The sequence below is a fragment of the Mustelus asterias genome, chromosome 9 (assembly GCF_964213995.1).
Source record: "Mustelus asterias chromosome 9, sMusAst1.hap1.1, whole genome shotgun sequence".
Classification (NCBI taxonomy): domain Eukaryota; kingdom Metazoa; phylum Chordata; class Chondrichthyes; order Carcharhiniformes; family Triakidae; genus Mustelus; species Mustelus asterias.
This window is the reverse complement of record NC_135809.1, coordinates 13,533,957-13,551,517: the sequence shown is the minus strand read 5'-3', so window position 1 is coordinate 13,551,517 and position 17,561 is coordinate 13,533,957.

Here is a 17,561-nt window from a genome sequence, read left to right as displayed (position 1 = left end):
TAGTTAGCTGCAAAACAATATGGTAGAAGTCTTCATAATGGCATGAGTGGCAGCTCAAAGCCATTTCCTACATTTCTAAATTCAGCATGTTATTGCCGCATATTAATGGCCTGAATCTGAAAAAGCCAATGACCATATGGTGCACTGCTTCAAGTGAATCATAGGGCCCAATTTTACCATTTTGATTCTAAGTGCTGAATCTGGGCACAATTCAGATCCAACTTGGAAAACTGCTCCCAGGCGCCCCCATACGCACTTAGCCTGAAAAAATAAATCGCAAGTCTGAATTGCGCTGTGGGCTGGGCATAGCACGCCCGAAACGTTGCTACTCCGATCGGAGCTTTGAACTGCACATGCGTGGTCAAAAAAAAATTGAAAACACGCCCCTGTCACATTGCTCCCAGGCCGCAAAAAGCGGATAAAGCGGCGTGGGAGCAATGGCCCCCACAGATATCGCCCCACCCCCACAACATAATTGTCCCCCTTATCCAACCACCCCCCCGCCACCAAACCAATCACAACCCTCTGCCCCCCTTCCCCCCCACAGATTGCCCGCAGAGTGGCAGCGGTTCCCCCTTGCCCCCCCCCCACCGATCGCCCACCCCCCTCTTCCCCCGATTCACCAGAGATCCATCTGGCCTACCTCCCTCTCCCCCAACCAGAGAATGGTTGGGCCTCCCTCCCACCCCACGAGAGAATGATGGGGCTCCACCGCCCTCCCCCCCCGTCACCTCCCCCCCCACCGCACCAGAGAATGATCAGGCCTCCCCCCCCCACCCCTCCCTGCCACCAGAGAACAATCTGGCCTGCCTCCTCCCTCCCCACCACCAGAGAATGATCGGGCCTCCCTCCTCCCCCGCACCCCCCCCACCAGAGAATGATCTGGCTCGCCTCCCTCCCCACCCCCACCACCGATCTGAGTTAGAGAGCCATTGGAAGATTTGAACTTACCTCTTCAGAAATTGGAGCACCCGAAACAGACCTTTGCCGAGCATGTCAGTTTCGTGCCGAATCTGGACGGGCGAACGTGATGGTAAAGGGGGAAATGCTGGTAGAGTTGGGCGGGCAGCCCACTAATTCAATTTAAATGCATGCAAATGCATTTAAATCGCCGTTGCGCCCGTTTCAGGCATGGTTTGGATCGCGGCCATTTTCAGGCCTTGGTAAAGTGGGCATCTGCGCGGACACAGGCGCGGATCGAGCTAATTGCCTCACGCCCGACTTTACCAAGTTTACGCGCCCAAAATTGGGCCCATAGCATTCCTACAGCGCAGAAAAAGACCATTTGGCCCATTGAGTCTGCAATGACCAAAATCCCACCCAGGCCCTATCCCTGTAATCCCATGTATTTACCCTGCTAATCCCCCTGGCACTAAGGGTCAATTTATCGTGGCCAATATGACTAACCTGCACATCTTTGAATCTTCAGTGTATTCATATAGCTCCTTTATTGTCTACTTTATTCACTAATTTTTAAAAAAACAGTAAAGCACCCTGATTCGACAAACATACAAATCTGTCCCAATGATGGAATTGAGAGCTGATTATCATAGCCTCAATTCTGTTGTTATCAGAGGCAGCCATAATATAGAAATAGCTGAACTTATAGAAAAAGAAACATATAATGAACTACGAATGCAATAAATATGAACCATGGCTGACAAGATACATTAACATGGGGAACAGTATTAAGACAACAATCGTGTTAGGGAGTAAGAGGAAAGTTACAACCTGAAGTCCAAAGAAATAGCAAAAGAATTCTGGAATTTCTTGGCAGACAGAGCAAAACAGTCTGGAGAAATAATATAGACCAAAGTTGGCATCACAATACCACAAGACTACGATTATGGATGACAAGTCTCTGCACAACACTTCTAACAGTCAGATAACATTTTAATTTTTTAAAAGTGGTTCCAAGTATGAACAGAAGTACTTAGAACTATGTTACAAAACCTAAGACAGACTGAATAATGCTCAACATTTAACATTTCCCTGGTGGGCAGTTTTTCTAAGTTTAGCAGATCCAGCGGTAGTTTCAAGCTTGTGAGAGAGCTTGAAGTAATATTAACAATGAGGTGTAAGTTGTCACCCGCATTCCAACTGATGAAAACTGGACAAAGCATTTGATAGGGGAACAGATAATTGGTCACAGACTAGCTTTGTCAGAATTTAGTCTTTTTAACCAAACTGCACAGAATTCTGGAAGGAGGCAAAAGGGAAAATCTTGTGTCCACCCTTCCCCATGATGAAGTGGTGTGTCTGGAGAGTGCCCAGATTAGGCTGGGAAATTTTGTCCAACGTGCCTTTGACAGGCCCTCAGTGGAGCTCTCACCAGGTAGGAACTGATGCTGAGGTCCCAAGCAAGGGCACAGGACTCTTGCAACCAGAGATAATTAATTCCAGATGGAATCAATTATTTTAACTTCACTGCCCCACAGCTCCCTTAGGAGAAATTGTTTTATTTTTGGATTTCCTAAATTTGACCCTTCCCAAGTTGCTGATCCGTTGTGGAAATAGCATGGCATTGCTCCAATTTTCCTGACCTTCGTTGGGCAGCACCGTCAATATGCCCTAAGTTGTGCAAGTTTCTCATTCCATCTATGAAAAAAATTCCAACTCTACAATTTAGGACAAATTTAAAGCTTTAAGATATCAGCTTCCGTTGGTGGAGCAGCCCTAATTAGAATTTTAGGTCCCACTGTTGAAATGAGACACCTAGAACTGCAGATGCCAGTCTCAATTCTCAGTCTGTGTTTGTTTACCACAGCAAAGGAGGGTAAAGGTTGCAATAAGTGGCATTAACACCTTGAGCTAGCATGAAGAAAGCTACCCAAAAGTTCCCCTCCTAATTGCTATTCAGTGACCCTTACCACAAAGTGTGTACATGTAAACATCAGGTGAAGGCAGAATCACTCCAGCTGTGATGCCCCAATGGTTGAATCACCTGACAATGCTCGCTGTCCAGATTGACACCCAAAAACAAATGGCAGCTTGGGTAAGGTATCATCCTTCCTCGATCATGTGTCAGTACTTCGAAGGACATAAGAAAATTAGAAGAACAAAAATCATTAACACAGACAGATCACAAATCCATTTATAAGTTCATAAGATATAGGAACAGAATTAGGCCATTCGGCCCATCGAGTCCGCTCCTCCATTCGATCATGGCTGATATGCTCCTCATCCCCATTTTTCTGCCTTCTCCCCATAACCTTTCAACTCATTACCAATTAAAAATCTGTCTAACTCCTCCTTAAATTTACTCGCTGTTCCAGCGTCCACCGCACTTTGGGGCAGCGAATTCCACAGGTTCACAACCCTTTGGGAGAAGTAGTTTCTCCTCAGCTCTGTTTCAAATTTGCTATCACTTATCCTAACACTACGACCTCTCGTCCTAGAATGCCCCACTAGTGGAAGCATCCACTCCATGTCTACTTTATCCATACCTTTTATCATCTTGAATATCTCAATTTGATCTCCCCTCATTCTTCTAAATTCCAACGTATAGGCCTAAATTGTTCAATCTCTCTTCATACGACAAACCCCTCATCTCTGGAATCAATCTAGTGAACTGTCATTTAAATGATGATTTTATTATTTTAAATTATGTCAAGCATCAAAATTGTCAGTTTAAAAACAATCACTCTAATTCGCCTCTTTTGCCCCTTCCTCTTCAGAAGCTGTTGACTCCTCGCCGGAGTGTAATTCCACAGCTACTAAGCAGAACTTTAGCCAAATGGTCATCATTTATATGTGAGCCTTGGCAGGCAGTTGAACTGCTGGTCTCGGTCCATGCAACACGAGGCGCTATCATTGGCACCAATATTCTGGCTTATAGAATGAAGAAAATCGGCCAAGATTCCTATTTCTAATTGCCATCCAGTGGTCACTTGGGTAAGGTATACGAAGGAACTCAGCATTTTGGAAACGCACTCTTGCAAGCAATCAACTTTCTGGGCAAGTGGAGAAAATTGGTAAAGAAAAATAAATTAAGTTGACAACACCTCCTCAGATGCTATCTGGTATCCATTTTGTTCTCCACATGGCTCTGTTACTCACTGACCCACTTAGACATTTTCACATTTTTTGGATGTGGACATACGAGCTAAATTCGTTGGCCCAGATTTTGCTGCCAGAATAAAAGCAAGTTAAATGTGCCTCACTGTTATGAATGGGTGAATCATTCAGCAACTTGTGGCAAGGAAGAGATTCCTCTTAAATTAAACCCATTGTGCAAAGTTAGGCCTGGAACTTAACTGTGTAAGTATCTTTGTGGGCAGCCCTGCAAGGCAAGCATTTGTTCTCCATTCCTAATTATACTTGAAAATGTAGTGGTGAGCCGCCTTGTTGAACTGCTGCATTCTGTGTGGTGTGGGTATATCCAAAGTGCTGTTCGAGAGGGAATTCCGGGATTTTGACCCAGCGACAGTGAAGGAATGGTAATAATGATTTGATTTGATTTATTATTAGTATACAGTGAAAAGTATTGTTTCTTGCATGCTATACAGATAAAGCATACCGTTCATAGAGAAGGAAAGGAGAGAGTGCAAAAAGTAGTGTTACAGTCATAGCTAGGGTGTAGAGAAAGATCAACTTAGTGCGAGGTAGATCCATTCAAAAGTCTGATGGCAGCAGGGAAGAAGCTGTTCTTGAGTCGGTTGGTACGTGATCTCACACTTTTGTATCTTTTTCCCGACGGAAGAAGGTGGAAGAGAGAATATCCGGGGTGCGTGGGGTCCTTAATTATGCTGGCTGCTCTTCTGAGGCAGCGGGAAGTGTAGACAGAGTCAATGGATGGGAGACTGGTTTGCGTGATGGACTGGGCTTCATTCATGACCCTTTGTAGTTCCTTGCGGTCCTGGGCAGAGCAGGAGCCATACCAGGCTGTGATACAACCAGAAAGAATGCTTTCTATGGTGCATCTGTAAAAGTTGGTGAGAGTAAATGATTAATGATTTGGTGATGGTGTTTCCATGTTAGTGATGATATATATGCTCCTGCAATGCAGTCATCTCTCTGGACCAAAAAAGGGAACAATTGAAACTGTGGAATATCATTCCTCCAGGCAGTACGTTATTGTTGGAGACTCTTAAAATTTAAAATTAAGTATTTATTTTCTTACCTTTCCTTTCTGACTTTTTCCCTCTTAATCCAAATTGCTTTATTTCTCTTTCTGTACCTGATTTGACTTTAATTCACCCATTTGAATTCACCCTTTTTCTCCATCATTCCTATTTCTTAATCCTTAAATCCTTAGTTAATGAGATAGACTGTTGGTTCCATCATTCAACAAGATCCCAGGTGCCTCTTGCTCTTTCTGCACCATTATCAGTATCCACTTCCAATGACTTAAAGGGCAAAATAAATTCAAACTGAAGGGTGAAAGAAAATGTCTAATTAATGCGGGAAACTTGTGAGATGTTCTGCATCAGCAAAATCTATGTTAATGTTTATTCTAGTAAACTAAGAAATCATTTGGGAAAATCAATGAGGAAGAGAGTTAAACTATACAAGACTACAAATGTTTGGTAATTAAACATCAGTAATCTTTCTTTGGTCCACAGATACTGAGGAAACAACATCTAATTAACTGTGTTGATTGACCTCATCTCACTTCTTGCTGTTACACAGTTGATGAAGCAGATAGGAAGTAGAATAGAGTGGATCAAATGTGAGGAATGCTAGCTTTAGCCCTGGCCTTTTGCAAATAGAAGGCAGATGAAACTTTGATCTCTTTTTTGAGAAGGATTATCGTGCAGAGTAGCCTCCTCATTTGGCTGGCTAAGACATTGCACAAAGGTACCGCATTAAAAAAAACATTGGTCCTATTTCAAAGAATTGATATCTCAATCAAGACTATTTTCTCTATCGGGCTGGAGGACTGCAAGGAGAATTAGTTGTAACAACTGCAACATTTAATTATTCCACAAGCACATTCTTCATTAGGCAACTAATGCATTTCTTTCTTGTTTTTTTTATCGTGTTGATCTAGTGGTGTCCTATGTGATTTCACTTGACCTAAGAGGGCAAACAATAACGTTAGGGAATGATACAACAGCTTCTGTTCGATTAGGAAGCAGTCTTCTGTCACAAACTCTACTTGTTCTGGATTTGCCTGTCATATTTGACCCCAGTCCTGAAGCAGTGTTGGAAAAACCACTGCGCTTATAAACCACAGCTGCACTGTGTCACGTAACTGATTTTAAAATTCTCTTCCAACTGTCAATCATAAGCTTGCCAAGTCCCACTCATTCCTAGTGAGATTCACCTTATTTGGTTTCAGTTCTTGTCCCTGCTTCTGCTTTTCCTACTTTGTGAAAGTAAACACAGCTCACTGTTTAATGTTTTGATTGTAATATATCTGGAAGTGTTGTTGTATCACTAAATTCTTAAAACTGACCCCAAAGAGAATTCCAAACGTCAGACCAAACTGCAGGTGCATTTGAAACCTTCCTCCAGAAGGCATCTTCCACTAATTTAAAGTTGTAACACATTCTGCATCAATTTTTTAATCGAAGTTTACTTCCTAAAATCTTTTTATTTGGTTCAGACTCAAACTTAGATTCATAATCGCTCCTTCCAAACAGGCTGAATTTTAAATCCTCGTAAAACAGGCCCACATTTTTGTCTTTCCTTTGAACCTTCAACACTTGGGGGATTTTACAACCTGAAAGCTGCTACATAAATGCAAGTTGTTTTTGGGTAGAATCATCCATTCTGTTTCTCACATTGACCGTGTCAACTTAAAATATAGAAAACTTAATATAATCATTTGCAATGTATATTGATGGACGTTGGCACCCAGACTGGAGTTAAAGAAGAAACAGCAATTAACTGAATTTGACATTACCTCAAATTCAAACATCACTACCATGGAACCAGAATATGACAGAAATCATTTGTGTTCTCAAATGACGCAGATCACTAATTTACTGAAATATCTGAAGAAGTAATCACAAAATGGAGATGCAGTTGTTATTTTACTTCTAATCTTATGATTAATCAAATCACAAACTTAATGAGGGAGAAATGCTAATTTTAGTGATCTGTTTGGTGTCTGATGATAAAGGTTTCCTCCCATCCCCCAGAACCCATTCTGTCCCTGGGATGGCATCACACTTCAGGCCTCATTTAAGTGCCCCTGGTGATCATAAGGACCAAATGGGAACTGCATTGCAATGGCCAGTTGTGGGAAACTGGGATATTGGAGCGGCTGGTACATTGGGCTCAATAAGCATTCAGATCTGGGGTAGCAAAAACCCAACCTTTCCGCAAAATGCCAGGATGAGCACTCCCGGAAAATATCCCGGGTTCAAATGGCAGATGGTGGAATTTGAATTCAATTTTTAAAAAATCTGGAATTAAGAATGTACTGATGATCATGAAACCGTTGTCAATTGTCGAAAAAACCCATCTGGTTCACTAATGTCTTTTAGGGAAGGAAATCTGCTGTCCTTACCCGGCCTGGCCTACATGTGACTCCAGAGCCACAGCAATGTGGTTGACTCTCAATTGCCCACAGGCAACTAAGAATGGGCAATAAATGCTGGCCAGCCAACGACACCCATGTCCCACAAATAAATAATTATTTTTCAAATTATTTCAATGGCCTAGCATGTTCCCTGACAGGCTTGTCTGGATGGATGTTTTGCAGTAGACTCAGAAACCAGTTAAAATTGCATTCAGGTCCCATGTATGCCACAAGAATCCTGATTGGTACTTAATAGTGAGGCTCCCACTGGTATCCGTGGGAACGAAGCTGGAAATGGAGCCAGTCCAGTTTAACGACCCTCCTCCTCATTATCATTTTTGTTGTTCAGGAAAGAGTTTGATTTCTGACCCAAATAAATATAAAGACCCAGTTGCATGAATAATATTTATGACCTAACGCAAGAAGTAAATAAAACATTAAATAATTTAGCAAAGAAAACAGAGAATTTTCCCATGATGTCAGCAACTGTTTCTGACAGTACCTTCCGAGCAATGTCCTCCACATAACGTTCCATCTGCTCTCTGTCTCTCTCTCTCCTTTTTTGAATGTTGCAGCATGAATTCTGCTGTGTTCTTCAGATTTCATCGTATTTATTAATTTATTTCTGATATCTGAGTGCATTGTCAACGCCGGTTTTTATTGTCCATCGTTTTTGGCACTTGAGATGGTGACATGCCATTTGACCGACATGTTATCAATGTTATGGTTATTGCAGCTAATTCTTCAAAGATTTCAGCATTCAGATTGAAAACAAAACAACCTTTTGATTTGATTTGATTTATTATTGTCACATGTATTAACATACAGTGAAAAGTATTGTTTCTTGCGCGCTATACAGACAAAACATACCGTTCATAGAGAAGGAAACAAGTGCAGAATGTAGTGTTACAGTCATAGCTAGGGTGTAGAGAAAGATCAACTTAATGCAAGGTAGGTCCATTCAAAAGTCTGACAGCAGCGGGGAAGAAGCTGTTCTTAAGTTGGTTGGTACGTGACCTCAGACTTTTGTACCTTTTCCCAAAGGAAGAAGGTGGAAGAGGGAATGTCTGCCGTGCGTGGGGTCCTTATTTATGCTGGCTGCTTTGCTGAGGCAGCAGGAAGTGTAGACAGAGTCAATGGATGGGAGGCTGGTTTACGTGATGGATTGGGCTACATTCACGACCTTTTGTAGTTCCTTGCAGTCTTGGGCAGAGCAGGATCCATACCAAGTTGTGATACAACCAGAAAGAATGCTTTCTGTGGTGCATCTGTAAAAGTTGGTGAGAGTCGTAGCTGACATGCCAAATTTCCTTAGTCTTCTGAGAAAGTAGAGGTGTTGGTGGGCTTTCTTAACGATAGTGTCGGCATGGGGGGACCAGGACAGGTTGTTGGTGATCTGGACACCTAAAAACCTGAAGCTCTCGACCCTTTCTACTTCGTTCCCATTGATGTAGACAGTGGCATGTTCTCCTTTACGCTTCCTGAAGTTGATGACAATCTCCTTCGTTTTGTGGACATTGAACCTTGAAAATATTTACAGGGCAATTGGGAAAGAGCAAGGAAGTGGGACTAATTGGATAGCACTACCACAGGACGGGCATAGGCACAGTGGGCTGAATGGCTTCCTTCTGAGTTGTATCTTTCTATGATTCTACAATTTTATCCATCTAGGCTTCATCTCTGAGAGATTGAGTGATACAAGTTACAAACAATTGCATTTATTTAGTGCCTTGAATCTATTAAAATGTCCAAAGGTGCTTCTCTGCTGTCAGGCCACTTATTATTACTGTCAAAAGTGATGATTAAAGAGCATAGTATAGGTCTCCTAAAAACCATTTATCTACATTTTGTTCTCTTTTAAATAACACGAGCATTGTGGACTGTGTCATCTTCTTGTGTAACAGCTATTGACATGCATAATGATAATTCTGAACATCAGTTTAATGCAATCTCTTTCTGTTCATGAGGTTGATATGCAAAACACTGATTCCCACATGCGATTATCGACAGTGTGTTGCACTCAGAGGACCCCTATCATTTGGTGAAAAGTTTTGCCATGTCCAGCTGATTCTTCAGTTCCACATGACTGATCTCTGGGCGAGGTCCCCCAGTTTGTTATGATTCCAGACGAGATACCCCCGGGTGAGAAGGATTGAAATGACTCCCCTTCTTTATTCAACCCCCTCAGTTGGTCGCAACAAGACTTACTTAAAAAGGATCCCTTCCCTTGTGAATACCTTTTCCCAGTCCAAATGCATTTATGTTTTAAAAGAAGCCAATTTAACCAGTTTTCAATTGTCTCAAATTGAAGAAAGAGTGAGTTTATTGGTTACTAAGATTTGAGAAGAAAATAATAAAAACACAATATGCATACGCACAAATCAGAAGTGAGAAGTGAGTCCAAAATAAATGTTAAAATAGATATATGAATCAGTCTTTGGCTTGTCCATGAGGAATAGATGGTGAAACGTTGTGGCCATTAAGTTGGGTGATTCCAGCAGCATTAACTTTAACAGTTGAGCAGTTAGAACATAGAACATAGAACACTACAGCGCAGTACAGGCCCTTCGGCCCTCGATGTTGCGCCGACCAGTGGAACCAATCTAAAGCCCCTCTAATCTACACTATTCCAATATCATCCATATGTTTTTCCAGTAACCATTTGAATGCTCTTAATGTTGACGAGTCCACTACTGCTGCAGGCAGGGCATTCCACGCCCTTACTACTCTCTGAGTAAAGAACCTACCTCTAACATCTGTCCTATATCTCTCACCCCTCAATTTAAAGCTATGTCCCCTCGTGCTAGCCATCACCATCCGAGGAAAAAGGCTCTCACTATCCACCCTATCTAATCCTCTGATCATCTTGTATGCCTCTATTAAGTCACCTCTTAACCTTCTTCTCTCTAACGAAAACGACCTCAAGCCCCTCAGCCTTTCCTCATACGATTTTCCCACCATACCAGGCAACATTCTGGTAAATCTCCTCTGCACCCTTTCCAACACGTCCACATCTTTCCTATCATACGGCGACCAGAACTGTACGCAATACTCCAAATGCGGCCGCACCAGAGTTTTGTATAGTTGCAGCATGACCTCCTGGCTCCGAAACTCAATCCCTCTACCAATAAAAGCTAACACACCGTACGCCTTCTTAACAACCCTATCAACCTGGGTGCCAACTTTCAGGGATCTAAGCACATGGACACCCAGATCCCTCTGTTCATCCACACTACCAAGTATCTTACCATTAGCTCAGTACTCTGTATTCCTGTTACTCCTTCCAAAGTGAATCACCTCACACTTTTCCGCATTAAACTCCATTTGCCACCTCTCAGCCCAGCTCTGCAGCTTATCTATGTCCCTCTGTAACCTGCCACTTCCCTCCGCACTGTCTACAACTCCACCGACTTTAGTGTCATCCGCAAATTTACTAATCCATCCTTCCACGCCCTCATCCAGGTCATTAATAAAAATGACAAACAGCAGTGGCCCCAAAACAGATCCTTGCGGTACACCACTAGTAACTGAACTCCAGGATAAATATTTCCCGTCAACCACCACCCTCTGTTTTCTTACAGCTAGCCACTTCCTGATCCAAACCACTAAATCACCCTCAATCCCACGTGTCCGTATTTTCTGCAAAAGCTTACCATGGGGAACCTTATCAAACGCTTTGCTGAAATCCATATACACCGCATCAACCGCTTTACCCTCATCCACCTCTTTGGTCACCTTCTTAAAGAACTAAGGTTTGTGAGGCACGACCTACCCTTCACAAAACCGTGCTGACTATCCCACAAAAAGATAGATACTACTTGCTTGGTATATTTTGTGTGCAGATAAACTGAAATGGCTTGCAATGCCTTGGAAAGTTGGTTTGGAGATTCTTGGTTCTGCAGATTAGCTGAAAGGGGCAATCCTGTTTCCTTTTCGATTGTGGCTTTGCTGACTTGTGACTAGCTTCTAATGATTGGAGAAAGAGACTTTTTATTCATTAGCACAGGGGTGCCTAGTGGATGTTCTTTAACTCTGATGTTCAAAGCACAAACTCGCACTGTATAACTCAAACACCAGACTAGTACACCAATACAGTGTTGTAGTTGGCCTTTAACTCCTTTTCTTATTTATTCAGGAGATGGTTTCTGTTAAGATGGTCATCAGCCTCCATTATCGCTGCAATCACAGGAGGTTACCGTTCATATTTTTTGCATTGCAACTATTCCATTGAAGATTCTTCCTCTCTGTCTTAAAAAAGGTGCGACATGTCTTTGGACTAGTTAATCAAGTGTAATCCACATTGAATTTCCAGTAAGGGGTTACTTTGCAGTCTCAGCTAGTTTTTGCTTGTAGGTTTTTTTTTAAAACACATATCTTACTTAAGAGTTCAATATGTCCATAAGTAATTTGGGGCTATGATCTGCTGTCATGACAGCATAGAAAGTGATGGAAGTGTTTCATTTTACTAACATGATGGGTATTTTTTAATATTGATGTTCCGAATTATTGCTATGCATGTCAATAAGTGTTATACAAGAAGCTGACTTGATGTCTCCATTATGCAACAGTCCACAGTGCATATGTCATTTAAAGGCAAACAAAAAGATAGATACTACTTGCTTGGTATATTTTGTGTGCAGATAAACTGAAATGGCTTGCAATGCCTCTGAAAGTTCCATTAATCTAAAGGTTTAACACCATGATAACCTTTACTGACATGGAAAGAACCATTTCTGTTTTGAATGATATCCACAAGGTCATTGTGCAGCACCTCTGTGGTGGAAATGTCAAAGACTGGACATCTAAGACAAATCCAGTCATATATGGCTGCGTCGAAATGTGTTCTGTGAGCAAAAGTGAATGTATGGAGCAAAGTAAAGAGGGTGATGAATGTCTGGAACGCGTTGCCTGGGGAGGTGGTTGGAGCGGGTACGATAGCGGCATTTAAGGGACATCGAGCCGAATGCATGAATAGGATGGGAATGGAAGGATACTGACTCTGGTTTTAGTTTAGGCAGGCATCATGATCAGTATGGGCTTGGAGGGCCGAAGGGCCTGTTACTGGGCTGTACTGCTCTTTGGTCTTTGTATAAATCTAACTGCAAAAAAACCCACTTTAAAAAAATCAATCAAATTTTAAAACCTCTTCAAGAACCTACTTCAGAGAATCATAGAATCCCTACAGTGCAGAAGGTGGCCATTCGGCCCATCAAGTCTGCACTGACAACAATCCCACCAAGGCCCTATCCCTGTAACCCCATGCATTTACCCTGTTAATCTCCCTGACACTAAGGTGCAATTTAGCGTGGCCAATCAATCTAACCTGCACATCTTGGAGTGTGGGAGGAAACTGGAGTAACCGGAGGAAACCCACATAGACACGGGGAGAATATGCAAACTCCACACGGTCACCCGAGACAGGAATTGAGCCCGGGTCCCTGGCACTGTAAGGCAGCAGTGTTAACCACCGTGCCACCCTCTTGTAGTCAAGACCTGAAGGCCAGCATTTTACTCTTTGAAGTTGGTGTGGCAAGAAGGAAGGATGGTGACAATGGGAGGGAAGCCTGATGCATTCCCATTGCCAGGGAATATTACAAATGGTAGGAAAGATAGCAGTTTGGCCAACAGCTGACCTCAGAATGCACCTCCCTCTCTCCCACCGCATGGTGAGCCCACCCTCTGTATCAAGGCAATCTCCCAGTGGCTTCCCCACAGGTAGAGTCTCCCTGTCCTGAGGCTTCATGGCTAAGGAGGAGCTTCCCATCGGCAATAGCTGTCCCCTTGCCTCTGACCTTGCTGCTGAAGGTTTCACACATGCCTGCCTGGCCCTGCTGGCACAGCCATGAATTACTTAACAGCTCCTCAAGGGCACCTCAACATGGAAATGTTTTTTCCTTCTCCTTGCAACGTCAATAGCGGCAATCTCTATTAGTGGTGCTTCCAAGGCTGCAGAGCAGTCAGTCCTTCCTTTGGGCCTCGGCTCAGAGAAGCAGGCCACTGTCTTCAATTGGAAGGCGTCCTGGCAGTGGCCTGCTAACTGACCCGTAGAGTCTCAGGACCTAAGCATGTGATATTGCATGCCTAAATTTCTGTCTTGTGTCTGCCACCACAATGTCTCTGTTTTTGTGCCAGAGCTTAGCATAATTTACCGGTAGAATAAAGCTTTAAACCTGAAAAATTGTGGTGAAACAGCTTGCTTTCATCTGTTACTAACAGGCTATTACCACATTCTGATTTTTTGCAACAAAGAATGATTATTCGGGCAGGCTGTAGGACTAGGAGTGCCAAGCTACCTTAGACCGCTGGTGTGTTCTGCAGCTGGGAAACAACTTAAAAACAATTGAAGCAGCTTGTTCTTATTAAGAATTTGATGCCATTGAAATGACTGAGAAAAATGCAAACAGATCAGACACATTAGAAGTGCTTTTAAGTGCAGGAGTAGCCTACATTTATAATAAAAGCCATTAGATTTAGATTAACATGAAGCAATCTGTAAGAGGATTTTTTAACCCTTAAAGTTTGCGGTGTGACATACAATTATAGAATGCTACAGGCCACTCAGCCCATCAAGCCCACATCAATACGTTTCTCCATGAGACACCTAATCTAATCCTGCTTTTATGTCATTCCCCACACCATGTCTGCATTACGAATTGAACTTTGTATTCATTTTTAAAATTGGGTTAAAGTTAAAGTTTCTTTATTAGTGTTACAAGTAGGCTTACATTAACACTGCAATGAAGTTACTGTGACAATCCCCTAGTCGCCACACTCTGGCACCTGTTCGGGTACACTGAGGGAGAATTTAGCATGGCCAATGCACCCTAACCAACACGTCTTTCGGACTGTGGGAGTAAACTGGAGCACTTGGAGGAAACCCATGCAGGCACGGGGAGAACGTGCAGACTCTGTACAGACAGTGATCCATTTTTGTACCAAATTTCACTGGGTATAAATTTAACTAAGCAAAGTTTACATACAAATGCTGTATATACTTACATTATTCTTCTGTCTGTACAGTTTTTTTTCCAAAACATTAACCAATTAACTCTCAGAACCAGCAAGATAACAATACCCTTCATGTCATGAAGCTCAGTACCCTACAGACAAGAGGAGATAATGTTCGCAGTTTGGAAAATCCCCTTATACTATACACCCACTACGCCCAGAGCAATCAAGACAACTCAGAAGTTCCACTAAATTCCGCCCTGTAAGATGCAGGACAGAAAGGTTCCTGTGTAGCTCTATTCCTTAAATGGTTCAGATCATCAATGAAGTATTTAAATGATGGAATTTATAAGTATTTCAGAGCCTGAATCTAGGAATGGCCTTGGCTTGTCCACCACTTCCCTGATACCAGCTGAATTTGTTTAATTATGTTACACCATGATTGTTATATGTTTGTATGTTTTAACCTGATTACTATCGTTACTATATTAATTTTTGATGCATGTTACACTGCAAGTCTTCAGGGTGGCAACGTGTTTCTCGAATAAAATAAAGTAATTATTACAATTCAAACATAATATTTTTCAGTCAGAGTTTATAACTTTTTGCATCTTTACCTTTTAGTGTTATCAATTTATTGAAGTGCAAGTAAGTACTCTATGATCCTAAGATTGAAAGAAAAATATATGATATATATGGAATAATGCATAGGATGTTATTGAAGCTGCTTCTTTTTGCCTTTAGACTGTCCTTGATTTTCTTCCTTTATACTTCCTCGCCGAGGGCAGAATTTTCCCGTCTAACCCGCCACGGGATTCGTAGCTTGCAGGACAGGACCATGCAAAGGTCCGTTGACCTTGGGTGGGATTTTCCAGTCTTGGGGCGAGCGTGACCGGAGAATCCCGCCCCTAATATCAATGACCTTTGTTGGGCTATGAATCAATTATGCTGACAATTGTCACTCATATTTCACTCATATGATGAGGTAGGGCATTCAATCACAGACCTCCACCTGTATGTACATTATAATTATGTAACTACTGATCAATGTAATAATTTGACCGGGTTAGTTTAACATTTGCGCATTGCTGGCAGCGAGTTTAACTACTGGTCAATGCATTTTGGAACTTTGGGTGCATGCTGCCCATATTTTATGATGAAAAAGAAAATCATCATGTCTGAATTTCTGACATGTATTGATGGTCTGAACAAGTCCCTACTGGCAACACGTACTCGTTAACTTACCACTACAAACAGAAATATTTCCCATTTGGCAATTATCTCTCAATTTGGCACAATAGGAAGACTAGAATTTGAAAGGTGGGAGTGTGGGGACTTTTCATCAGTTTGGAGTTTCAGTGGCAAATATTTAGTAATCGGGATGAATAGAAATCTTGCATGTTTCATGAAAATATTGATCAGCCTAAATTTCATATTCACTTAAGGAAGAAAAAAAATGCATTTCTATAATACATCTTAAAAGGCAGCACGGCAGCACAGTGGTTAGCACTGCTGCCTCACAGCACTAGGGACCCGGGTTCGATTCCAGCCTTGGGTGACTGTCTGTGTGGAGTTTGCTCATTCTCCTTGTGTCTGTGTGGGTTTCCTCCAAGTGCTCCAGTTTCCTCCCACAGTCTGAAAGACGTGCTGGTTAGGTGCATTAGTCACGCTAAATTCTCCCTCAGTCTACCCAAATAGGCACTGGAGTGTAGTGACTAGAAGATTTTAACTTCATTGCAGTGTTGATGGAAGCCTACTTGTGACACTAATAAATAAACTTTAAATACAACCTCAAATCACTTGAAAGCCAATGAAGCATTCACTTCAAAGGCAAGCAAACAAACAATATACATTTAAACACTTTTTCATCTCTCAAAAAAATCCCAGTCACATCCTCAAAAAGAATAGCACCTCCTTTGAGTAGCCATAAGTTATACCACAGAATCCTAAAAATAATGAGGAGAATTTCCATAATGCTGGGGTGGTTTCCTCAGTCCCCTGCTATAGCTTTGGAAGAAATCTAGAGAAACTGAAGGTATAATTTAATGGCTATGTTAGACGTGGAGCAAATCCCGTAATGGCTGCTAAATCTCATGACAGCCCAAAAATGGTCTTTGAATTGATTTTCTCCAACCCCACCAATGACGTGATCAAGTTCACACCCAGGAAGGGTGCAAACCTAAATTGCATGGATTTGAATACATTATAATGTACTTAACAGGCTTATCGTCACTTCTTCTGTCCTTAACAAATCTTCCCACCCATCAGATGTGATGTCACGCTGGCGTGAATCACTGCTGCTCTTTAAAAACAGGAACCTGGCATCATGACCACCACTGAGCACCAGGAAGTGCAAGGGACAGAGGCACTGGGCAGCTCTGGGGGGTGCGGTTGGGGTTTGAAAATGACAAGGGCAGCTGGCGGGGTCAGTATGTTTGCTCTTGGTGCTAGACGAGTCTGTAGTCGATGATCATTAAATTGGCTCTTGGTGCTGGCCGCTCTCTGTGGTCTTGGAGTCTGCCTCAGTGGTACAGAAGTTGCACGTTCTCCTTGTGTCTGCGTGGCTTTCCTCCAGGTGCTCCAGTTTCCTCCCACAGTCTGAAAGACGTGCCGGTTAGGTGCATTGGCCATGCTAAATTCTCCCTCAGTGTACCCGAACAGGTGCTGCAGTGTGGCAACTAGGGGATTTTCACAGTCACTTCATTGCAGTGTTAATGTAAGCCTATCGTCCACAGACTCATCTAGCACCGAGAGCCAACTTACTAACCCATGCAAGTAAAATCAATGACCCCATTAGCTGCCCTTGTCATTATCAAACCCCAACCCCCCCAGAGCTGCCCAGTGCCTCTGTCCCTTACACTCCCTGGTGCTCAGTGAAGATATCCGAGCTCACATCCTACCTCTGCTCTCTGCTGTAATGGAGCCCGGGCCAAGGGTATCTGTTTCCGGGATGGGTACGTGGCTCATGGGGCGGGGTTAGGATATGTTCATTGTCATGCAGTTTCCCACAAGGCAATGCAACTCAGGGCCCTTTTCAAAGGGTTGAAGGGTTTTGGCTGAACCTGAAGATTAACTATCCAGAAAGCTAAAATATGGAGGGCTAGCAGCAATGATTGCCCTGAACTTTCTAGCTTGAGTAAGC